The sequence below is a fragment of the Silurus meridionalis genome, chromosome 19 (genome assembly GCF_014805685.1).
Source record: "Silurus meridionalis isolate SWU-2019-XX chromosome 19, ASM1480568v1, whole genome shotgun sequence".
NCBI classification, from domain to species: Eukaryota; Metazoa; Chordata; class Actinopteri; order Siluriformes; family Siluridae; genus Silurus; species Silurus meridionalis.
Window position 1 is genome coordinate 3,879,344 of NC_060902.1, and position 24,809 is coordinate 3,904,152.

General features: G+C 36.4%; 1 non-coding gene across 1 annotated transcript; it reads left to right on the forward strand.

Annotated features, from left to right (window-relative positions):
* The first annotated feature begins 14,096 nt into the window (after positions 1-14,096).
* On the forward strand, positions 14,097-14,168 carry trnae-cuc. The gene has a single exon. It is a non-coding gene; the product is annotated as a tRNA-Glu (tRNA).
* Positions 14,169-24,809: the final 10,641 nt, after the last annotated feature.

Consider the following 24,809-nt stretch of genomic DNA (forward strand, 5'->3'; position numbering starts at 1 on the left):
TCCACCGTGCCATTCGCCGTTGCCGGCTAAAACTCTATAGGTCAAAAAAGAAGCCATATCTAAACATGATCCAGAAGTGCAGGCGTTTTCTCTGGGCCATTTAAAATGGACTGTGGCAAAGTGGAAAACTGTTGTGTGGTCAGACAAATCAAAATTTGAAGTTCTTTTGGGAAACTGGAATGCCATGGATCAGGACAACCCAAGTTGTCATGCTGGGGCTTTCCTTCTAGCCCAGTTGGTGCATGTATACATGTTATAAGTCACATCATGTATTTAGTAAACTCATGAGTTTTTGTGTCCGTTAGAAATAATGTATTAAAGCTCAAATTTTGAAATGAAAGTGAAGTGAAATATAATATCATATGGATTAGAAATCAACAGGGTGGAATACTTTCTTGATCAGCAGTTTTTCAGAATGTCTTTGGAAGAGAAATGAAAAGAACATTGCAAGCATTTTCCAATCAATGTAAAATTAATATGAAAAAAAAAAAACATTTGACAGGCCTTTTAAGTTTTGTGTGGTTTGAATAAAGGAGCTCTTGCTTGCTATACGTCGATGAACATTTGATATAAAAAACAGTAGGAAGTATGTCTTTCAAAATATTATATACATACCAGTTTTTACTATAGTAATGCAAAGTTTCTAATAGTTACATTTTCTCTGTCTTCTGATTGTCCAGTCAATATTGTGACAGCTGTGTCACTAGAACAAACCATACAAGTTATGTTTATAATATGAAAAATAAAAGAACTGCAGAGAAAAAAAAGCACATTTTTAATGACTACATCACTCCTATCTTTTCCACACACCTGCTTAGATCAAAAGGTGCAGGCTAATTTTTGGTACCTTGAATAGTGAAGGCAACAGCAAGGGGCAGAATTGTCTCTTACAAAGCTCTTGATATGATATTTGTAAAGTCAAACTTTTTATAATTTGTTTTATTGGGGGTAAAGGAGCAGATTTACAGAGTTCATGGACATAGAGTGTTATGGCATTGCACCTCAACTCTCACTAAGATTTGTTGATAGTGCAGTGGCTAGCTGCTTTATATCCCTGAGTGCCCTCATGTCTTTGTTACCATCTCACTCTCCCTTTTAGTGCTGTCATAGCTAGTCTTACCAGAGTCCCTGCACAAGGTTCTTATCACTCTGAAACTGCTTTGCTGTGGTGAAAATGGCCCCACATGGACAGCCTAAAAATACATGAGAGAACTGTAGATGGTGGAATTTATAAACCATAAAGATTTTTCTAGAATACAGTTAATATAAACAGTTTTGCACTGAAGTGTTTATGTGAAGACGTGTTACTTCTATTAAGTTATTTAGGTTAATATATTAATACATTTCCTAGTAACACAAATACAGTTTTTGGCCACATACATTTATAAAAGATGATTATTTGTAATTGAACAATCCAGTGTTACTTAGATTAGCATGGGTTTACTTTTGAGTTTGGTTCATTTTAAGCTGGTTGTGTCGTCATATGTTAAAAGTCAAACTGAATTGAATTGAAGACATTTAACCACATTTAGTCAAAATATTTCTCTTCAAAGCTGTTATTTTGCAAATGTAAACTCTTTCCTGATTGTCACGTGAATAGCACAGTGCTTAGGGGGATTCTTACTGTAGTAGGCTTTGAATAGCCCTCAGGAGGATTCGGGCTACAAGGCTGAAAGCATGCAAAGGGTTATAAGTGCCTTTTATCTCTTTGAAGGCCAGCAGCCTGACATCCTCTCACTTATTTATTTTAAATGATCTCATCCAATCCAGTCAGTAATGGAGCAGCGCCTCTTTGAAGTAGTGACCTGTGTTAATAATAGGGAAAATGCCAATGCATTATTTGAGGTAAAAGGGTTCACACACAAGGAATGTTTGCTGAGAAGTGATGTTTATGGCTTTTCAAAAGGCAGCAATGCACCAGAGTAAGATTTTCACGTGGTCTGTTGAGTGGGGAGATGCTTCGTAATGTAAAGTATATTATAGTTTTATAGTAAAACTAATTACAACCTCCTCAAATTCATGTAATTGTCAATTATGTTTTAACCTCTAGAGCTGGCATAAGAGAGAAGGTATAATGCAAGATTGCAAATGTATAACATTTTTCAATAGCTAATTTAAAAGAACTCAGAGTTGGTAAGGCAAGTTTAGCCAGCATAGATATATATTTTTTACATTATACTATAAAACATGTAAGTTAAAATTGTAACTATTTGGGTGTTGCAAAACTGTTGTCTGTACATAGCTGGTGAGAGAACCTGCTGCTGGCTTGCTCATTAGGAATTAACTTATAAGTAACAAACCTATAGGCACTAAACATACACACTTACATACACATAAACTTATATAAAAGTATACACCTATACTTATTATATAATTGCTTTATTACTGTAAAGCTGCTTTGAGAGAATGTATGTAATAAAACAAAGTATTTTATTATAAAGAAATGACATTTATTTTTCTAATAAACGTACACAGAGGTTATGAAACATAGCAACCATACATATTGCATTAAAATATATTTTGCTTTGGAATTTTTAAGCAAAATTAAAACAAAATTATTACTTTAAAAAGTTTCATAAACCCATGTTTAGTTATTCAATAAATCTTCATGTGGCAGTTTATCGTTTAAATGTTTTTCATTAAACACGTGCAATTTTCCCCTTCTCTTAGATAGACAATTTCCTTGCTTGCTGTTTTTAACCGAGATATATTTGCTTTGGACAATTTGCTGCTCCTTGGGCGGTCTATTATCAAGCTATGCTTGCTGGAATGGCCACGTTCAGTGACTGTTTCCGTCTCAATTTTGATGGTAGTTTGCTATATATAATCAGCCAAGTTCAGCCCATAACCACCATCCAAGATTGCTTGCACCCCAATGGCCAAGTCTTGGGAGATTTCATTTCAGATGTACGGTCTTCTTTACTTGGAATGAGGTTGGTGTAGGTGGTGATGGTGGTATTGCATTTAATTGATTGAAAAGGTTTAAAGGCCATTTGAGGAAGGAGATGAGAAAGTCGCAATGGTGCCATTAGGATTTACGTATAGTTTTACTTTTTCGTCACATTCCACGAGACAGATGGCTGCCATAAAGAGAGTGAAACGACTGTGGGTTGTGGGCTGTGGTGTGTAAAAGTGAGCAGCTTGGGAGGACAAGAAGAGGAGAGAAAAAGTAATGGATCTATGGCTACAAAATACAAATATTTCACATACAGTAATAGACAAATAGTAATCAATTCCCATTGTCTTCAGGACTACACATGCCTACTCTTCTCATCCTGGCAGAGGGCACAGTTATTTGACATCCATTCTTCCTTCCACTTAACATCTCACCATATGCAGACAGTCCATCAGTTCTCCTACCAGCTTATCGTTTGCCTAAGTATCCAAGCCTGCATTCGGTTTGATTCAGTCAGGAATAAATCTAAAGATTTTAATATGGGTTGCCCATTGGTGCCAATTCCCCCTTCTGCCATTGGATTGTTTTAATTAGATTTCTGGAGTTTCCTGAATGTATCCAACTTTATACACATGCTTCCAGCCTCCACCTTCAAGTTACAGAGATTTCAATCAGGAAATTGTCATAATTCACACAAAACAGGAATTGATGAGCCCTGGTAAGTCTGACATTAGATGTTCAGCAATGACTTTCATAAATATTACACAAGAAAAGGTCAATGGGACTTTGAAATACTTGCCAGAATTGCAGTGATTTGTTCTCAAACAGGAAAATGATTTAAATCCAGTAGGGTTAATTCATTAATTTATTAATATGCAATCCAATACAAAGGCACCATCAGTCTTTGTCTGCTAGAGAAATGGATGCATAGATCAAACACCATACAGCAGAGGCATTATTTAAATCCCACCAACGGTTGACAAACTTAAACTGCAACACGGTTCAATAATTCCACTAACGAGAAGCTTGATAGTGCAGGGCTTGATGGATGACATGTATTCAATCATCGATTTGGCTGTCCACACTGCTGCAAAGAAAATGACATGGTGATGACTAAAGATAGTCATGGATAACTGTCTCAATTGGTCCCAACAACACGTTTTTTTTCACTCTCAGCTGTCAATTTCCATGGAATTCTTTGATTTTGGTGGAACATGGACCATTTCAGCATTGAATATGCCAGACTGCCTTGTTTGTGCTTTAGTGATGGCCTTTCATTTGTTTTAGAGATGGGAGGTAACGAAGTGCAAATACTTCGTTACTGTACTTAAATCTATTTTTCTGGTATTACTACTTTACTTCACTATTTAATTTTCACTAACTTTTTACTCATCACATTTTTTTTTTTTACACAAATATGTACTTTCTACATTTTTAAACCAGGCTCATTACTTTAGTTTTAATCAATGTGGTGACATGATCAACATTTCTTCTTCTCATTGTGCACTGTTTCAACCCATCAACCTATTTCTTGTCATTGCACAGCTTTTTTTTTACCTACCACTGGTGTATCATTTCCTGGCTATCACACACACCACAGACATAGACTATGCTACGAAACTAACAACAAGCAAGGCAGAGGGCAACAAGAAGTATGAGCTAATTTAGATGTGACAGAGGGAGTCAGCGATGTAAACATGACTGAGAACAAGACAATCCTGATCACCTGATTATCATCACCTTTTCTCTGCTTGTGTTCTATATGGTGGTTGTTCAGCCTGGATACATTCATTGGGTAACAACATTTAAAATTTGCTTAAGTACATGTCAGAGCCCAAACTTCTTTACTTTAACTTTAAAAAAAGTTTAGTCCATACTTCAACTTTTACAAGTCTCTCTCACACACACACACACACACACACACACACACACACACACACACACACACACACACACACACACACACACTGTGTGTTTCTTTTGTCAGTAAAGCCATAGCAGGTTTTATAAAAACTGCACACATTTATACTTCAGTCAGTTTATGGACCCAGTTTGAGAGGACTCTAATCCTGCTGTGTTCAGTCTCCACATACAGTACAGGTCCAGTGGCAGTTACAATGTTGTCCCAATTTTACCATGACATGACTTAATCTGCTACCAAAGCACATTGTGACCTTAGAACTACAAAGCTAAATCTTGATGAATATAAATTCCAATATATTATCTTTATATATATATATATATATATATATATATATATATATATATATATATATATATATATATATATATATATATAAAACCATCTCTTATAATAAAAGTTTCATTTTGTAACACATTTCATTCTGGTGCCTCTGTGTTTAAAAAAAGTAAAAAAGAAAATGTAATTAAACAAAATGTTGTTTAAATTTTAGTTGAGATTTTAAAAGTTTTTAATCAAGAATTAATGATTTTCATGGCTTAATTGCTCAGCCAGTGCAACTAGAAATAACATAAATCCCAGGTCATCAAATGCTTGATTAATTAAATGCAATTTAATTCAGTTTAGTTCTAGTTGTTGCACCAAGCCAATCATAGCTAACTTGTATTTAATTCCGATTAGTTCATGCAAAGTCCTTAATTATAACTGTTTTGTATTTAAATTCTATAGATTTATTTGAGTTATATTTGAGATGGTCTGGTTAGTATTCACAGATTAAGACATGCTGCATGAAAGACAGGGTTTAGGGGCAATTATGTTTAAACTGATCACATACACACCCTGTGATATACCACTTTTAAAAAAATATACATGCTATAGGTGATAGCCTGGTATACACACACAAAACAATTGACATTAGCTTAACAGAATGCAGGACCTATATTCAGTCATATGAAACAATAAACAGGTGTAAATGAGTCAGGAATTGTTTGGCAAGATCATGTGTTATGCAGGGGCTGTTGGGTGGTGTAGTTTTACGCCAGTCAACACTCCAATGACAAATCGCAAAATAGATATTAATATAATAGTTTAGCATAGTGCAATACACTTTATAGCTATTTATATCAATCAATATGAATTGTTACTGACAGTGATGTATAGAATTTTATATGAACAATATAGAATAGCTGAATTTATATGTAATGCAATGGCCCTGTATTGTTCTCTTTCTGTATTTTCGACTAAAGTGGGCATGGTCTGTACTAGAAGGGTTGTATTTATTTTTTCTTGAAAAAACAAAAAAAAAAACCATATACAAAAACATAAAAAACCCTTCCAAAGATCAGTAAATGATAGCACTGACAGTTTTCATTTAAAGTTACATCATTCAGAATGTGTCTTATAAGAAATTAGATTTTTTTTAAAACCTGATTGCCCAATTATTCTTTGTTTGAACATACCTGTGATCATATTCTAACTAATTTAGTTTCTTCTACATATAAAATCAAAATAAATTAGCATTTAATTTTATTGCACACTGATCCTAACCTAACCTGAGTTGTGCATCACTACTTGCACAGACATGTCCTATTCTGACGGCATCTAAAGACTCAAAATCTGTTTACTGCATTTTTCCAGCTCAGCTTTACTCTCATGTGGATGCTTTTTAAACCCTTCTGGAAAGCTTTCATAAAAGAAAATCGGTATTCATATCTGTTTAGAAGACATCATCTGTTTATTTCAAAATTCACTCCTAATTTCCACACAGGGTTTGAATTCTGGCTCGTAAAGGCAACACAAGTGCTTATGTGCTTTCAGTTTGAATCCTGTAATAAAAGCCAGGCTAAAGTTTATCTTACAGGGCTCATTAAAGCAAGGCAAGACAGGAATGACAGATCCACAAACACACAGAGAGAGAGAGAGAGAGAGAGAGAGAGAGAGAAATAGAAAGAGAGAGATATATGCTTTAAAGCCTAAAGGCCTTAACTTTGTGGTTTCAATTCTTCAATGCTAATAGTATGTCTGATGGTTTAACCTTGAACTCCCAATGGCACAGTACATTTTTTTTTATAAATAATTGTATACTTTGATAAGTTGTATGCCGCCTAATTTACTTTTTACAGAAATACAGCGATGGACTAGTAGACATATTAGCCTCAAATATACTCAAAACATATGATTAACAACAAGCTGTTTAATAACATGATTTAAGTTTTTAAAGTAAATTATGTATAATTTAAATCAATAAAGTTGTAAAAGAAATCAACATAATATCAAAAAATTTTATAAATTAAAATTTTATTTGTCACCTACACATTACACACACACATATATATATATATATATATATATATATATATATATATATATATATATATATATATATATATATATATATATATAGACAGACAGGTGGGATATATTAGGCAGCAAGTGAATATTTTGTCTTCAAAGTTGATGTGTTAGAAGCAGGAAAAATTAGCAAGGGCTCAAATTGTGAAGGCTTGTCCACTGGGTCAGAGCATTTCCAAAAATGCAGCTGTGGTCAGTGTGGTCTGATCCAACAGATGAGCTACTGTAGCTCAAATTGCTGAAGAACTTAATACTGTTAATGCTCAATGGGTCAGGACTGTTTTGGCAGCAAAAGGGGAACCGACACAATTTTAAGCAGGTGGTCATAATGTTATGCCTGATCAGTAGCAATAGACTTATGCCTGATCGGTGTAAGCTTAATGTGGCTACCAGACGAAGGTAAGTAAATCATGAGCTATGTCTTTTTACTCTGTACTTAAGTAAACATTTTAAGTTGTTTACTAGACTATTTTAACTAATGTGTAATATTTTACTTTTATTCCACTGCATTTTATCCATGACCACAAGCATAACTCAATGGTTCTTGTAAAGGTTTGTGTAGCATAGGATCTCTCACTGTGTGTGGGAAATGGATAGAAAACTCTCCTTAAATAGTCCTTATAGATCAGCATTTTAAGTCAAAAGTCGATGCTTTTGTACTTTTACTGGAGTAATATTTAAGCAGACGATGTGTACTTTTATTCAAGTACAGCAATGCTCTACTTCATCCGTAATTTTACTCATTTGAACTGAATTTAGACTATCAACCAGAAACCCAGTCTGACATCAGCAACTACCATCCAGTATCACTTCTCTGTTTTTCTTCCAGAAAAAAAGACAAACACATTTTATTTTATACAGAACAGTCTACAAGATCAAAGCCAGTCTGGCTTCAAAGCAACACATTCCACAGAGACTGCCCTCTTGGCAGTCACTAAGAAGCTACATGCTGCTAGATCTGCCAAGCTGTCATCAGTCCTTATCCTCATTGACCTTTCCACACCATTCAACACAGGCAACCACAAGACTCTCTTGTTAATTCTCAGGAGTCTTGGAATTCATGGCACAAGTTGGCAATGGTTTGTTTTCTGCTTCGAAGGTCAGTCATATCATGTGAGAGTATCCACAACTGCTCAAAACATACTTTCCACTGGTGTCCCACAAGGCTCAGTACTTGTACGTGATAACGAGAAAATAACTTTTGTTATGGCGAGAAAATTATTTTGTGATCACTAGAAAATAAAAGGAAAAACTATTATAATGCATGGCCTCTTAGGACTTCTATAACTTGGTGCTAGCCTATTTTAATATTTTTACTGTTTGTTACTTGCAAGTCCCAACTCCGGAGACCCAACTGCCAGATAACTGTGAATACAGGAAACAAACAAGAGAGTTCAGAGGAAAACAAATAAAGCCTAAGTATTATTTTTCATAATTAGTTGATGTTAAACAGATTTCACCGCCTTTCATTTTGCGTTCATTACGCGATTTGCTCGGTGAAATGGAAGCCCGAGAAAAGTAATCTGCTGTCCGGGATTAAGTGACTGAGCTAAGTTTTGATAAAACAGAGAGCAGCGGAGCATGCAAAGTCTTTGTTTGTTCCGTTAAGAAGAGTCGGTTTGTCCATTTTTGTTCAGCAGTGAGCGGAGGTTCGCCAGGTGAATCGATGGGAACGCAGTTCTAAATCCCCTCTGTTGTAGCTTCACTATGTACCATAGAGAGCAGCTGCTCCATCATTCTGTATGCCCACTGCTTTGCATATCCCTTTAGGCCTTGTTTCTTTCTCTGGCTCCAACAGACCAAAGATAAGATCGACTGGGAGATGGGGATGCCATCCATACAGCAGGTAAAAGGAAGAGTACCCTGTAGACTTGTGCGGGGTATAGTCGCATGCGTGTGCTACCTGTGGTAAGTCGTTCTTCCATCTCTACTTTTCTGTGTCTGTCAATGTCCTTAGCATCTACACGGGGGTCGGGTTAAACCGGGTTCCTCTGCAGGTGGTATGGCGATGTGCGTGAGTGCCCAATGCAAGCAAGTTGTCTAAAAGTCCGAACAGTTCATTCTTAATTTCACGGCCTTGAACCATGCTGCAATTTAGCCGAGTACCCAAAGCATGAAATATAATGCTAGAACAATTGCTTTTCTGCAGTCTGCTCTGACTTGTTTTTAGTTTGGAAGGCCTGAGCAAACCTGTTGAAATTATCCATATACAGGGACACCTCTTGGTCACAAACCCTTATATCTCAGACTTCATGTATGTCCAGTAAAACCAATCCCTCGCTAAACTGAGTACTCTCTCTGTTCCCATGTGTCCTATTCTGTCACAGAGGTGCTCAAGGGCCAACTTCTTATATTTGCTTGGCAGGAGTAGTTGCCTTTTCTCCATCGTCCTTCAGTAGAGAAGTTCCCCTTCCACATGTATTTTACTCAACTCTGTGTTCAGTTCTTCCGGTCCAATTGTCGGCTTGTGGCCCCTTAGCTTTCTTTCGGCTATGCAAGTCTTGCTTAGCCCCTGTCTTTGCCTGCAGCAACTTGTACAGGGGTCTTGCAATTCTGGAGAAGTCTTGGATAAACTTCAGTAATAGCTGAGGAAAGCCAATAACCTTTGGACATCCCCCAACATCTTCCTGCAGATCTGTAATCAATCCTTCAGCAACACCGGGAGCCTCACGTACCTGACCTCCATTCAGAACATCTCACATTTTTCAGGTTTTAGTTTGACGTCATGACACTTAAATGCCCTTAACACTCTTCTATGGCTCTCAACGTGATCTTTAAACAACTTGGCATAACACAGGACATCATCTATGGCAGACATATACGGTAGGGTATACAGCACACGTACATTAACGCGTGAATCATCTTTTACATGCTGCATTGAAAAGCAGCAGGTGTGTTTGACAGGCCAAAGGGGATGCGGACCCATTACCTGACATCGATGTTGACCCCTGTACGAGTTGCTGCAGGCAAAGACAGGGGCTAAGCAAGACTTGCACAGCCGAAAGAAAGTTAAGGGGCCACAAGCCGAAGTATTTAAGTATTTAAGTATTTCTCTTTCCACACACAATCAACTATGCTAACCTGGGCCCCTGTGATGGGCAGTGCCCTCACAGTGAGTCCGTTCAAGTTGCACTGGGCTAATGATTTGCTTCCTATCAGTTTAATTATGGTGTCAGTTTTGGTCTGGTAAAGATCAAGGCTGTTTGTTCCTTAAGTCCTGCATTCCGCTTTAGGGTCTGTTCGTTTGTCTCTGATTGGTGTGTCTTCGGTCTATGGCTTTTCTTAATTCTGGTCTTTCCAGCATTAAAAAGATCAACCTTTTTTAGGACATTCGCTCTGAGGTCACTGGTTGTCCCTCTGCAGTGGCCGGTTCCTGTTTCCCTGCCATTGAGGTCGTCTCAAGCACCCAGCTGCCCGGTGCCCCACCTCACCACAAATGAAGCAATGTGGACAGTCCATCTCCCCTCTCCTGTACACTATGAACAGCATCGTGAGCGACTAACTCAATATGCAACTGGTTGAAGGAATGAAGACTGTAGTTTCAGGAAATAGGACAGACAGGGCTTTGGTGGTGGTGAAGAGCTGCTGGATGATTAAGCAACTACTGCAGAGATAAGGAAGACAGCTAGAAAGATACTTGGTGTGACTACTGAAAATAGAAAGCAAGACCAAGAGACGTGGTCATAGAAAGAGGAAGAACAGAAATGCATAATTAGAAAGAGGTTGGTGAAACAGGATTGGGATCAGCAGAGAGATATAGTAGGCTAGAATAGTAGGAAGAACACAAGAAGATGCAGCAGCAGGTGAAGAGGAATGAAGCAAAAGCCAAGGAAAACACAAGAGCTGTATGTGAAGTTGGATACTAATGAAGGAGTCAACAGTGCAAAGTAATGAAGAGTGTGTTGGAGAAGTGAAGAAACAAGTGCAGGCAGGGTGAAGTGGGTGGAGAAATGTGACAACAGTGATTTGTGATAGAAGGGTATCTGCAAGAGGAAAGGGAAAGTTTATAGAACTATGGTGAGACCTGCTATGTTGTATGGTGTAGAGACAGTGGCATTGACTAACAGACAGGAGGTGGAGCTGGAGGCGGCAAAGCTGAAGATGTTGAGATTTTCATTGGTAGTGAAAAGGATGGACAAGGTCGGATTCGGGGACAAGGTGAGGAAGGATAGATTAAGATGGTTTGGACCTGTGCAGAGGAAGTACATGGAGTATTTTGGTAGCAAAATGCAGAGGATGGAGCTGCTATGAAGGAGGAAAAGAGGAAAGCCAATGAGGAGGTTTATGGATGTGTTGGGAAGACATTCAGGTAGTTGGTTTGAGAAAGGCAGATCTAGATAATAAGGCACATCAGCTTTTATCCTGTCAATGATGCTGGGTGTAGCTATGTTACTTTTACAATTTTTCATCAATATGTTGTTGATATTGGTGCTGCACCACAAAATTTTAAACTCTGAGTTGGTAGCAGTACCAGGTTTTGTGAACTGAATGCCAATGTCAAAATTTTCTATCTGATGACTCTGATGGTTCTGCTCTGTATCAAATCCTAATTGCATTGCTTGCCTTTGTAATTGATTGATGTACTGTCTGTAAGTAAATGCTATTAATATGCCATTCACATTGTTCTTCACATTTGACCAAATTTCATCTCCATTCTCGCTGTTCTTTTCACCCCATGGCTAAACTGTTAATTAGCCTCCACATCACAGTTTGAGTAGGGTGGATGCGGAACTAAAATCATGTGGTTTGTATTCTGATGATCATGCACAAGTTGCTGAATGGTTTCAACATATTCTTGGGTTGAGCTTGTTGAAGGTTCTTCCTCTCTTTGTGCATACGTTCCACTCAAAACAACAAATTTTGATTACGACTTGTTGCAGCATCAACATATGTCATGCCAAACGTCTCTCTAGCAAATTTTGTTCAGTTTCACCCAGAATGTCATGGTTGCTCGTGGTTCTAACTTGCTGTCTATGATAAAATCGCAGATGTGGTATCTCAAAATGCGTCATCAGAATAGCACCAGTTAGCACCATTAAAAATGCATTGTAATAAAAAGTTAGCACTATAAAGATGTATGTAATGCTTGTAACTGTATTATTGTTATTTTAATATTTTACTTTTGATGAAATTCAGCTCACTTGTGATCAATTTAAAAATGTTAAAATAACTAAAAAAAAAAAAAAAAAAAACATGGTTTCCTAAATAGATGTGTGTGTCACGTATTTCATCATTACATTTATTTATTATTTTACTTCCTTTTTTTCCTTTAAATTTTTGTACTTTTACTGAACTCTCATTGTTCTTATTTTGGATTTTTGTGTACTAGCGGGATGTGCACTCCCCAGTTCCTCCTTTGTCTTTGTATTTCTTTGATATGCAGATCCTTTTATGCATGAAATAACTATCATATTCAACCACCTTCACTATGAGTTGCAAAAGCAAAATACTTCGACTATGTAAGACCGTTTTTTTTTTGAATACAATGACTCATTTACCTTGAATGAAAAATAATAGGAAAGATTGGGTTTTGTTGCAAAAACAGTATATTTTTCATCCTGAAGTCTAAAGCTGAACACATTTTTCCACTATCAATGATTAACAACCTGTGTTCGACCTTTACATAAAGTAATAAATATTAATATGATACTACACTGAGCAGCTACATATTTTATACGGTTCTTTTGTTCACATCTAGTATACTCTATGTCACTATACATGTATTATGCACAATAATTCTCTTTTTTATGTAGCATAGTGTATTACAATAACACACCCTTCAAATATGAAAGTAAGCCATCTCCATGGCTACACGTATACACATAAAAGGAAGAGCTTTAATCTCGTCGGCTGCCTGCCAAGCCTAATCGTTCCAAGGGTGAACAGGTCAAGTCAATATACTTCGTCTGCAATGCTCACCACATGAGAATGAGCTCTTCAGTCCTTGAAGACTCACGTCTGTTATAGCAAATGGAACAAGACAAACCAGGGTGTAACACAAGTATGATTTACTAATAAAGCCTCAGGCAAGCAAATGCAAAACACAATCAGAAATCATAAACAATGACGGCTAGATATAGCCAGAGTCTCCAAAGCAGTGGTTCTGAATACTGGGTCCATAAAGCATAGCCACAGGGTTTATGATTTATTTTCTAATCTTCTGCTAAGATTCTTGGTCGATAAGATTAAATTCTGCTACATCCAGTGTTTTAATATTCTTTGTCTCTCTTTTAATTGCTACATTAATGTTTATTTGACCATTTTTTCTCTGAATATGACAGAATTTTGCCACAAAATTCTATTTTAGTTTGTTTTTTTCGTTCCAGAAAAGTTTTTTTTTTTTTTGTAAAAATGAGGAGTGAATTAAATGATTGAAAAAAAAAAAAAAAAAAATATATATATATATATATATAGATAGATAGATAGATAGATAGATAGATAGATAGATAGATAGATAGATAGATAGATAGATAGATTATTTATTTATTTATTTATTTATTTATTTTTGCTTATTAATCTGATGTTGTTCCTGCTGCTTTCAGGTCATACTGCAACTCTTTTCAAATGACTTAATGCCATATGTAGATTCAAATGAGGGTTAGTGTTAAATCAATAAAACAGGCGGAAAAATTGTTTTGTAATTAACAAACAGACAATACTGGACTGGGCAAGATAAGAAAAAACAGGACAGCAGCAATGTATCATGTAATGTGCTAAATGCAAAATAGCAAAGAGTGTATACCGATGCTTGGTACAGTAACAACAGTTTATTGAATAATAAACAAGCAAACAATCTAATACAGGCAAGCAAAACAAGTCATTAAAGCGTATCCTTTCATTTGTGTCCAATTTGACTTATATATAACATTTTGAGGTATTAATTCAACTCTATTTAATTGTTATATAATGTTTAATTAATTAAACAGGTCCCTGGTGGTCTAGTGGTTAGGATGCGGCGCTCTCACCGCTGCGGCCCGGGTTCGATCCCCGGTCAGGGAACCAACCCCAGCCATTAGGGTTGCCTAGTACCCAAGCCCGGATATATGGGAGGGTTGCGTTAGGAAGGGCATCCAGAGTAAAAACATGTGCCAAATCAAACATGCGGATGGTCCGCTGTGGCGACCCCTAATGGGAGAAGCCGAAACATAGTTTTAATTAATTAAACAAATAATAATAAAAAACATGAACATTTATTCCCCTCAATTAAAAAATAACAATCTGGCCATCACCATGCAAACTTTTCCTCCATGTTCTAGTCTTGTTCTTTGTCTGCTAGGCTCCTCTAACATTCTTATCTACTAGTGTTTTCCAGTGTATTGACCTCTGGCTGATTACACATTGACCTTGGGAAATTGATAGCAATAACATTATTTGTCTTTTATCTGATCTCTCATTCCTGGCTGTGTCTTAACCCACTGACCTTGTCTGCATCTTGTGGCTTTTTATATATTTGGAAAATCTTAATTTCAAAATGACCATTTCACCTCTACAAAAATGTAATACCTCTTCACCTCCTAATATATAAGATTAATCTAAAACAAAAACACAAACAAACAAACAAACAAAAAACAAAGTGCAATGCTATGTTCCTTGTTACCCCATTTGCAAGCTTAAAAAAATAAGCTTCATGCACAAAACCTTTTATCTCCCCTGAGCTCAGCTGAACCTGCTCTACCCCGAATCCCTCCATTCACACTGGGGAATCATAACATCCCTAAGAATGCTGCTGCTAATTCAAAAATCTGGCACAGAGCATGTTTTCATTTGTTGTGTGTCTGAAATCCATACCCCACGCTTATTTCTCCCACGCCAGCCGGGGTGAGTCATGCGCCGAGTTTGAGCCGGTGATCACAGAATCTCTTCTTATTTTGCTTCCATCTCCCCCCCTCCCAAAGCTTGGTTTTCCATTCCTTACATGTTCTGAGTAATATTATATGAGATGGGTTATGAGCAGGTTAACAATTCATATATGGATATGCACATCAAAACAAGCTGAATATTCCAGCAGCTTGTGCTAGAATGTTAGAATGTTTTTCCCCCTAAAGCCCACATATTGATCTATATATTTATGTGTGTGTTTTTGAATTATAATTTCATTATTTATGAATAAAATGTTATTGTACAGGTGTGTGATTATTTGGTTGGATGTAACTGAGTGTTGCTTCTGTAATAAATCTGCTCTCTGTTGGCATGGGCAATGACACACAAGTGTGGGTTAGCATTTAAAAATAAATGAATCTTCAAACTTCTTGTGTCAATATTGGGTTTACTCTACACAGAGTTGGCAATAATGATAACAGGAAATAAGCAAAGAATTAGGGAGAGAAAAAAAAGAAACCCTAGTGAAGCATGGAGATGTTTAGGTGAGATGGCAGTGGAGTTTTTAACCAGATTGTTTAACAAGATTCTGGAAGGTGAGAGGATGCCTGAGGAATGGAGAAGAAGTGTGCTGGTACCGATCTTTAAGCATAAGGGAGATGTGCAGACCTGCAGTAACTCCAGGGGAATTAAGTTGATCAGTCACATAATGAAGTTATGGGAAAGAGTAGTGGAAGCCAGGCTGAGGGAAGAGGTGACCATCTGTGAGCAACAGTATGGTTTCATGCCGAGGAAGAGCACCACAGATGCCTTATTTGCTTTGAGGATGTTGATGGAGAAGTATAGAGAAGGTCAGAAGGAGTTGCATTGTGTGTTTGTGGATTTAGAGAAAGCATACGACAGAGTGCCAAGAGAGGAATTGTGGTACTGTATGAGGAAGTCAGGTGTGTCAGAGAAGTATGTAAGAGTGGTGCAGGACATGTATGAGGACAGTGTTACAGCAGTGAAGTGTGCAGTAGGAACAACAGACTGGTTCAAGGTGGAGGTTGGACTGCATCAAGAATCGGCTCTGAGCCCTTTTCTGTTTGCAGTGGTGATGGACAGGTTGACGGACAAGGTCAGACAGGAGTCTCCATGGACTATGATGTTTGCAGATGATATTGTGATTTGTGGTGAGAGTAGGTAGCAGGTTGAGAAGATCCTGGAGAGGTGGAGGTAAGCACTGGAGAGAAAGGGAATGAAAGTCAGTAGGAGTAAGACAGAGTACATGTGTGTAAATGAGAGGAAGGGAAGTGGAGTGGTGCAGCTGCAGTGAGAAGAGGTGGAGAAGGTGGAAAAGTTCAGGTACCTGGGGTCAACAGTGCAAAGTAATGGAGAGTGTGTTAGAGAAGTGAAGAAAAAAGTGCAGGCAGGGTGGAGCAGCAGGAGTGATTTGTGATAGAAGGGTATCTGCAAGAGTAAAAGGGAACGTTTATAGGACTGTGGTGAGACCTGCGATGTTGTATGGTTTAGAGACAGTGGCATTGAGTTAAAGACAGGAGGTGGAGCTGGAGGTAGCAGAGCTGAAGATGTTGAGGTTTTATTGGGAGTGACAAGGATGAACATGTAGGACGTTTTGGAGACAAGGTGAGGGAGGCGAGATTGAGATGGTTTGGACATGTGCAGAAGAGGGACATGGGGTATATCAGTGGGAGAATGCTAAGGATGAAGTTACCAGGAAGGAGGAAAAGAGAAAGACCAAGGAGGAGGTTTATGGATGTGGTGAAGGAAGACATGCAGGTAGTTGGTGTGACAGAGGCAGATGTGGAGGACAGAGGGGTGCGGAGACGGATGATCCGCTGTGGCAACCCCTAATGGGAGAAGCTGTAAGAAGAAGAAGAAGAAGAAGAAGAAGTACTGCAGAAAACCTAGTGTAGACTAGGAAATGAAAAATGATAAACAGCCCATTTCCGCCTTCTTACAAAAAAAGATTGTTTCTTGTATTCTCTCAATTTATAAAACCAAGAATTATGAAATCATGTGGCAAAATGTACCTTAAGTCATCAAAATGTAACCACCACCAGGAACAGAATCAGAGTCAGCTTTATTTGCCAAGAATCCCTGAGCATACAAAGAATTTATTTCAGACTTTTTTTTGTTTAGGGCAAACGGACAGTGCACATTCACACATACAGGCACTACACCACATCGCTGGACTGAACAAGACATAAACTAATACAATCATTATTATATATAACAACTAGATATACGATATTTGCAGAAACTGCAGTATAGTTTAAGGTTATGGAGGGAGTTTAGAATCTTTATGACTGCAGGGAAAAAAATACTTTTTTTTTATCAGTCTCCATCACCTGCCAGAAAGATGAAGTGTAAACCGACTCTATGCAGGGTCTCTTACGATTCTCCCAGTCTGTTTCCTGACACAGGACATGTACAGGTCCTGGATGAGGGCAAGCTGGCAGTAAATAGTCTCTCCTGTCACATTAACAAGGGTTAAAAATCAGATATCTAACCATAAAAGAACCGTAGATGCATCCATGTTGTACTATATGTCCAATCTTCAATAAAATCAGATTTTTCTTTTGTTAATATCTACGGTTTACTTACAAACTATCGAAAAATCTTTTTTATCCATAACCAATAACATTTAACTTGATAGTGAAAGTTTTCGAGCTGAAGGAAAATGATCTAATACCATTTTAATAAGTTTATGGAAAAATTAAAGCGTGCCACTTCAAGAAATCAGAAATTAGCACTTCATGTTGTACACCTTCACATTTCAGCAGATCATGTTTCTGCTAAAAAATGTAATTAAGATGATGGACCTGCATATATATGCACCATCTTTACCCACACAAAATACTAATTGGTCCAGACTTGGAGTTCTCATTACTTGAAAACTATAAACGTTCGACATGTTCCTGATTACACAACTACACTTTTTGCTCAAATACACCAACCAGGCATAACATTGACATTATAACATAATGACTGTTGAGTGAATAACACTGATTATCTCTTGATCATGGCTCCTGTTAGTAGGTGGGATATATTAGGCAGAAAGTGAACATTTTGTCCTCAAAGTTAATGTGCTAGAAGCAGAAAAATTTTCAAGTGTAAGAATTTGAGCGACTTTAACAAGTGCCAAGTTGTGATGGCTAGATGACTGGGTCAGAGGATGTCCAAAACTGCAGCTATTGTGGGATGTCCCTGGTCTGCAGTGGTCAGTATCTATTAAAAGTGGTCCAAGGAGGGAACAGAAGTGAATCGGGGACAGGGTCATGGGTGCTGCCAAGGATAACTGAATCACGTGGGGAGTGAAGGCTGGATCATGTGGTCAGATCCTACAGACCAGCAATTGTAGTTCAAAATGCTAAAAAAGTTAATGCTCAACGGGTCAGGAATGTTGGCAGCAAAAGGGGGCTCAACACAATATAAGTATTGTGTATATAAGTTGTCAATATAGAAGGAAATAATCACATAATCCACTGTCATCCAGATATGGAAATATTTCATATTGAGTCGGGTTTCTCTCAATGCTTTTTCCTTATATCTTCTTTTTCCTTGGCAGGGTCACCTCTGGCTTACTAATTATGAATAAAACATATATCAAGTGTACATTTTATATATGTAATTTATACATTTTTGTAAAGCTGCTTTGTGACAATGCCCATTGTTAATAGCACAATACAAATAAAATTGGAATCGAATTGCTCCAAAATCAGCTGTAGTTAAATATCCGAAACAATACTGCATATGTCTCAAAGTAGATATTTTGTCTCTACAGTCTTGTCTTTACACTGCCATCATGCTTCCCTGTTGACCTTTGGGTTTTTATCCGTGTCAAAACTCCTCAGGTGGGTCGAGTTTGTTCTTGTTTCAAGCATCGATGACTTTTACACATTCTGCTCATGAGCCTTCACTCTCCTTTGGCCAGTGCTTGGGGTAGGGATGTATAATGGCAGATTGACAAGTCTCATGTTCCGGCACTCATCTTTTATTTAGCTGCCAGCTCTCGCTACTGCAAGAGGAAATTTATAGTCCTTTATAAAAGCCCTGGACCACCCATAAACCTGTCACAGGGTGAACTTTGATGGGGCCACAAATTTCACCCCCACTGGTTATGATCCTGGTTTTTCACATACTCATGCTGTATGCCTATTTTCACATTTAGAATTCAGTTTTTATACAGAGATAGGGGGAGACAGGCAATATAAGAATCATATGGATATTCGTTATGAATGATGGTGCACATGGTAAGCATTTTGTTCAGGAAAAAAGCTGGTGAATAAGATATTGTATTATCATAGGATAAAGCCTTATATGGTATGTGGAATAGGGTCAGGGTTATGGATATTTTAGTTTGGAATATTTTTTGTAAGATATGTGACGCAACATCTTATAAAGTGGGTTACTCAACATTTTGTCAAATAAGGTTAAGTAAATGGCCAAAAACAAACAAACAAACAAACAAACAAACAAACAAACAAACAAACAGACAAGCATAATTTGTACATTTGGAATGACAATGAGGTAGAATTACTGCATAGGATTAACACTTAAATACAAATTGCTCAGCAGGGTGTCATGCAGAATCCATTAGCTTGGATAAAATCTAAAAAAAACTGAACGTGAGGAAAAACCAAAAAAAAAAAAAATAATTGTGTTGAATTTTCATTTCAACACGAACAGGTGCTTCGTGTTAATTACCTGATATGAATAAGACACAATTTTCCTCAGATCCTCTCTTAGGAAACTCACTCTAACTTAGAATGAGTGCGTCATGTGAACAGACAGACGTCGTTACATCCTGTAATTAAGATACACAAGTGTTCCTATTTCTTTTGAAGCATGGTGGAACAACTTTAATCCTTTCCAGCCATTAAGCAAAACATCCATGCAGAAGAAGACAGGCATAGCAGAGCTACAACATCACCCCCCCACCTGCTGCTCTTCATGACACATAATCAAGTCTTGTTTGATCTAAAGTGGGGACAGCAGATAAAATCAGTATTGAGCGGTTATGAAACGCCTTTCGTTCCCGTTAGAGTCGAACGGAAATAGATGTCACAAAACATCCCCAGAACTGTCAAAGATTTGAGTTTCTCTTATTTAGTTGACTCTAAATATCCACTTGCGTGTTACTTAGTTAATTTCATTAAAAGCATTGCCTAATTAGCTAAATTAAAGTGTATGTGCGACTAAGACAGCTATTAGTGCATACGTCTATAAGACTTATTACCGACACAGAGCTGGTCGATGAGACTTTGATGTGTTGAGTTTTAATGAAAAATCTTTTAAAATAAGGACAAAGCCATGTTTTGGATTTTGACCACAGGCAGTAATTTGTACTTGTTTGACAAGATTTGCAGGCTGCTTTTAAGTGGAGCTTTTGCAGCTACAAATACTTTTTATCTTGTTAAATGCAAAACACATTCTTAGCCAGTATAGTAAGTATTCGTGTTACATGTACACCAATCAGACCTAACTTTATGGTCACCTGTCTAATATATCCCACCCACTTATAAGTGCCATGATGAAGAGACAATCAGTGTTATTCAGTTCACTGCTCATAACATTATAATGTTATACCTGATCGGCTTATGTCCATCAAAAATAGCCACATTCTTAGAAATAGGTACTAAAATATATTGCAAATATCGGTTTGTTTTATCCCAGAAAAGCATTCAATTTTAGTACAGGCTAATCCAGGAAAAGTGTGCAGCATTTTAATGCATGGTTTTGAAGCGACCAACTGATTCAAAGCCGGAGGCATTTGAGTGGATTATTTTACTTATACAATGCATGTTAATTTAACAAATGAAAGCGGTCATTGTAGATTGCAGTGCTAAATTTTGCTGAAAGAATGAAATAACAATTCTGCCCACTCTAAATCATACACAAGGACAAAATACTGTGACAAGGGCATATTGCTTTAATCAATTATAATAAATAGTTATGAGATAGAGAGAGTGAAGAGATATATTTGTACCATGTCTGTTGTCGCATTATGCACAAGTAAGAATGTAAATGTAGTTTATAACTGTGTGTAACTGTGGTTACAATTGTTCAAGGCAGTGCATTTATTTCAATTATTTCAGTGAATAAATCGACAGAACTACCCGTGTGTTCAATCATTTGAACTCACACGAACCATCAATCAGAACTGAGTATTTAGGCAGGTCATGGTATAACACATCGTATACAATACAACACCAAATAATTATGGATGTTTTTCCAATTTAATTTTATACAACAGCACATCCTAAAGTGTATTTAAAGAACAGCACATTGTAGTTTTGTTCCATTTTTGATTACATTTATTGTCATTAAACATCAATCAAACAAGTCACATTCATATAATTTATAAAAGGCCATTATTTCATCTGCTTTTTTTCCCGTCTTTGTCTTGATGGTGATAAGACAGAATTGCAAATTGTCCTGTAACAGTGGAATTAAACTCTGGAAACTGGAGACTTCTTATAAAAATTATAAATAATTAAACCAAATATCTCATTCATATAATATCCGAAGCTGCAGACCACTTTATCACAACAAAATTCCCTGTATAGGCTGTACTATATAATAATAATAATAATAATAATAATAATAATAATAATAATAATAATAATAATAATAATAATAATAAAACACTAGATTAAATGCACTAATATAAACCTGTGATTGGCATCCACACAATTTTTTATAGCCACAAAAAAAAAAAAAACAAACAAACAATCAAACAAAGAGTGGCAACAGTCAAGCACTAATCTGGATAAAAACAAGTCAACATATCACTTGCATCTCCAGTCAGGCGGTTAGAAGCTGCTGTACTGTTAATGAGCTATTGACAAACAGAAAGGGCTTTGGCTAAGTTCTTCATGCTCCAAGTGTCTGCTCTAAAATCCACCAAACTAATCTACCATCAAATGAACAGCAGCTAGCAAAACAATGGTTTTGTTTGTGGAACACCATATCCTCAGTTCATATTGTCCATTTAATAATAGATTCTAGCTTTGTACCACTGCAGACCATTTGGAACGTGCTCTCATGTAATAGCTTATACATGGAAACTACTATGAAATCAATCAATTACTAAAATTGATTTGCTTGATGACATTAACGACATTAAAATGTAATGCTGAAGAATCTATTTTCCATACTTATCCTACAATATTCATAAAGCATGACATCAATAATTCAGTTTTATTAAAATACATTTCTTGAGAATAAAACCTTATTATAATTGTATATAGTATAGGCATATTATAATAATAAATCTAATAAATAAGATCTAAGAATATAACTACAATTATATTGAATATAAAATACTGCAAATGTTATATATATATATATATATATATATATATATATATATATATATATATATATATATATAGATATACACTGTAAGTGTTTTTATTGCATATATGAATTATTGCACAATTGCACTTTATTAGGAACACTCAAAATAAGTCATGTTGGTTCTGCTGTCCATGAATGTAAATGGTGTTTGGTATGTAAATTATATTTTTATTTAAAATGTTTTTCTTTTATTTCATTAAAAATATATTTTTATTGCAATTATATTTTATTATATTGTAATTTCAGTTTTATTAGATTTTTTATTATTTCAGGTGTATCTTTGTTGTACTCTTTTTTATTTATGCATTTTTTTATTTTATTTTGATATATTTTATATATTTTTTTAAGTCATAGGCCAGTCACAAAAAAAACAAAAAAAACCCAAAAAGGCCTCTTGTGTATGGTTGTGTATGTGACAAGTAAAATTTTATTGTAAATTTGGTCCAGTCCTTTCATATTATGGCAATGGGCTATTAGATAACAGCTAAACATGAAATCAGGAGTGTAAATGATGCTATATCTCAAAATCATACATACAATTTTTTCATGTCTGACTTCACATTGTTTCATTTCTTCAAGAAAACAGGTAGTAATTTAAGTCTTCCTGTATTCTATTTATATTATTTATTCATTCAAGCTGTCACACATCAAGTTAAATGCATTCTGCAGAACTTCAAAGATTTATATAGGATTTCAGTTAATGCTGTAGCCCATTTGTCTGATGTAAATGGACATTTTGCTGGTATTCTCGAGCTGTACTCAATAATGACATGCTTAGAGCAATCCTGCTATCCATAATCTAAGGAAGGGAATTATATGGGTAGATTTGAGAGCTTGACATGCTGACAGTAAAACTCACAACCTTCTAACCAGCAATGAAAAGCACTGACTGCATTCACCACTGACCACTTCCTCATGTGTAAAATGTGTCATTATTTGTTTACAGTTTGGTAATGAACACAGTTTGCATGCATTTGCATAGTAGTTCGAAAAACTAAAGGTAAAAAAGTGTTTACATTGGCTCACACTTTGAAGCTTTATGAATTGCACCTAAAGAATAAAAAACTTTCTTTTGGCTTCCCCCCGTTAGGGGTCGCCACAGCGGATCATCCGCATGTTTGATTTGGCACATGTTTTTACGCTGGATGCCCTTCCTAATGCAACCCTCCCCATTTATCCGAGCTTGGGACCGGCACTAAGAGTGGCTGAGGGTCGGGTCCCTGACCAGGGATCGAACCCGGGCCGCAGCGGTGAGAGCGCCGCATCCTAACCACTAGACCACCAAAAAATAATAATAAAAAATCCCCAACAAATTTATATTTTCCTAGTAAGAAAGATTGTGAATTTGAATCCCAATGATTCCATAGTCATCCATGGTAGGAAGCCTAGGAGAGATAATTTGGCCACTTTCTCTTGGTGAAAGTGATTTGTTTCCCTACCAGTCAGAATGACTAACCTGGGAATTTGGTATGACATAAGCAAATAAAGTTATTTCCAGTAATCCTGTGCTATTCTGATTCAGCTATGACTTGTAGATTGTAGTAAATACAGGACATATTTATGCAAGATGAAGGCTAGGTCATGTACAGTATAAGGAAGATGGTAGAAGCATTTTCCGTTACACTGCCCTGTAACACAGTATGAAAAACATGACTGATCAAAACATGACCATTTGTCTTGGAAAAAGATGTATTTGGTGTGCAGTGGTGGATGAAGTACACAAACCATCTAACTGAGTAAAATTCTACTCCAGTAAAACTACTACAGTAAAAACACAACTGCTCCATTTAAACTTTCAGTTGAGTAAAATTACAAAATGTATTTGCTTTTAAATGTACTTAAGTATCCAAAGTACTATGATTTATTATGGCTATGATTTTCTTATTATCATTTTTGTCATAAGACTCTTTGCTTAATCAACTAAGTTTATGTAAAAATAATACAGTACTTTAGTAAAGTACATATATATGAACAAGTTACTTAAGTACAGAAACTAATTACATTTGCTTTGTTACTGTCCACTACTGTTGGTGTGTTTTTCTTGTCAGTTTACTGTATTCTTGGAGGCAGGGCTAGCAGATGTAACATTTCTAATGACTTCATTCTCTTTCTTTTACTATGGCTGGTATTGCTTTAGCAAGACAGTTGGTTTAAAAGTGCAATGACACTCTAGAGTTCCTTCACAACTACAACAGTATCCTATATTTACTATAATGGTATCACAAACCAATATTCCTTACTGATTACTATATTCTCTAGATTTTATTTGATTCAAAATAGCACATGATTGCTGGGAATTGCTTCATGCATGCTATTCTTAGATTAGTTTTCCCCAAATTCCCTTACTGGCCTTTCAATGCAATTTCAACAAGGTAGAAGTAAATTTAATAGCTGTCTGGAAACAGTAAAATTTTGTCTCTCTAAATAAACAAGCAGGAACAGGACCATATATTTACC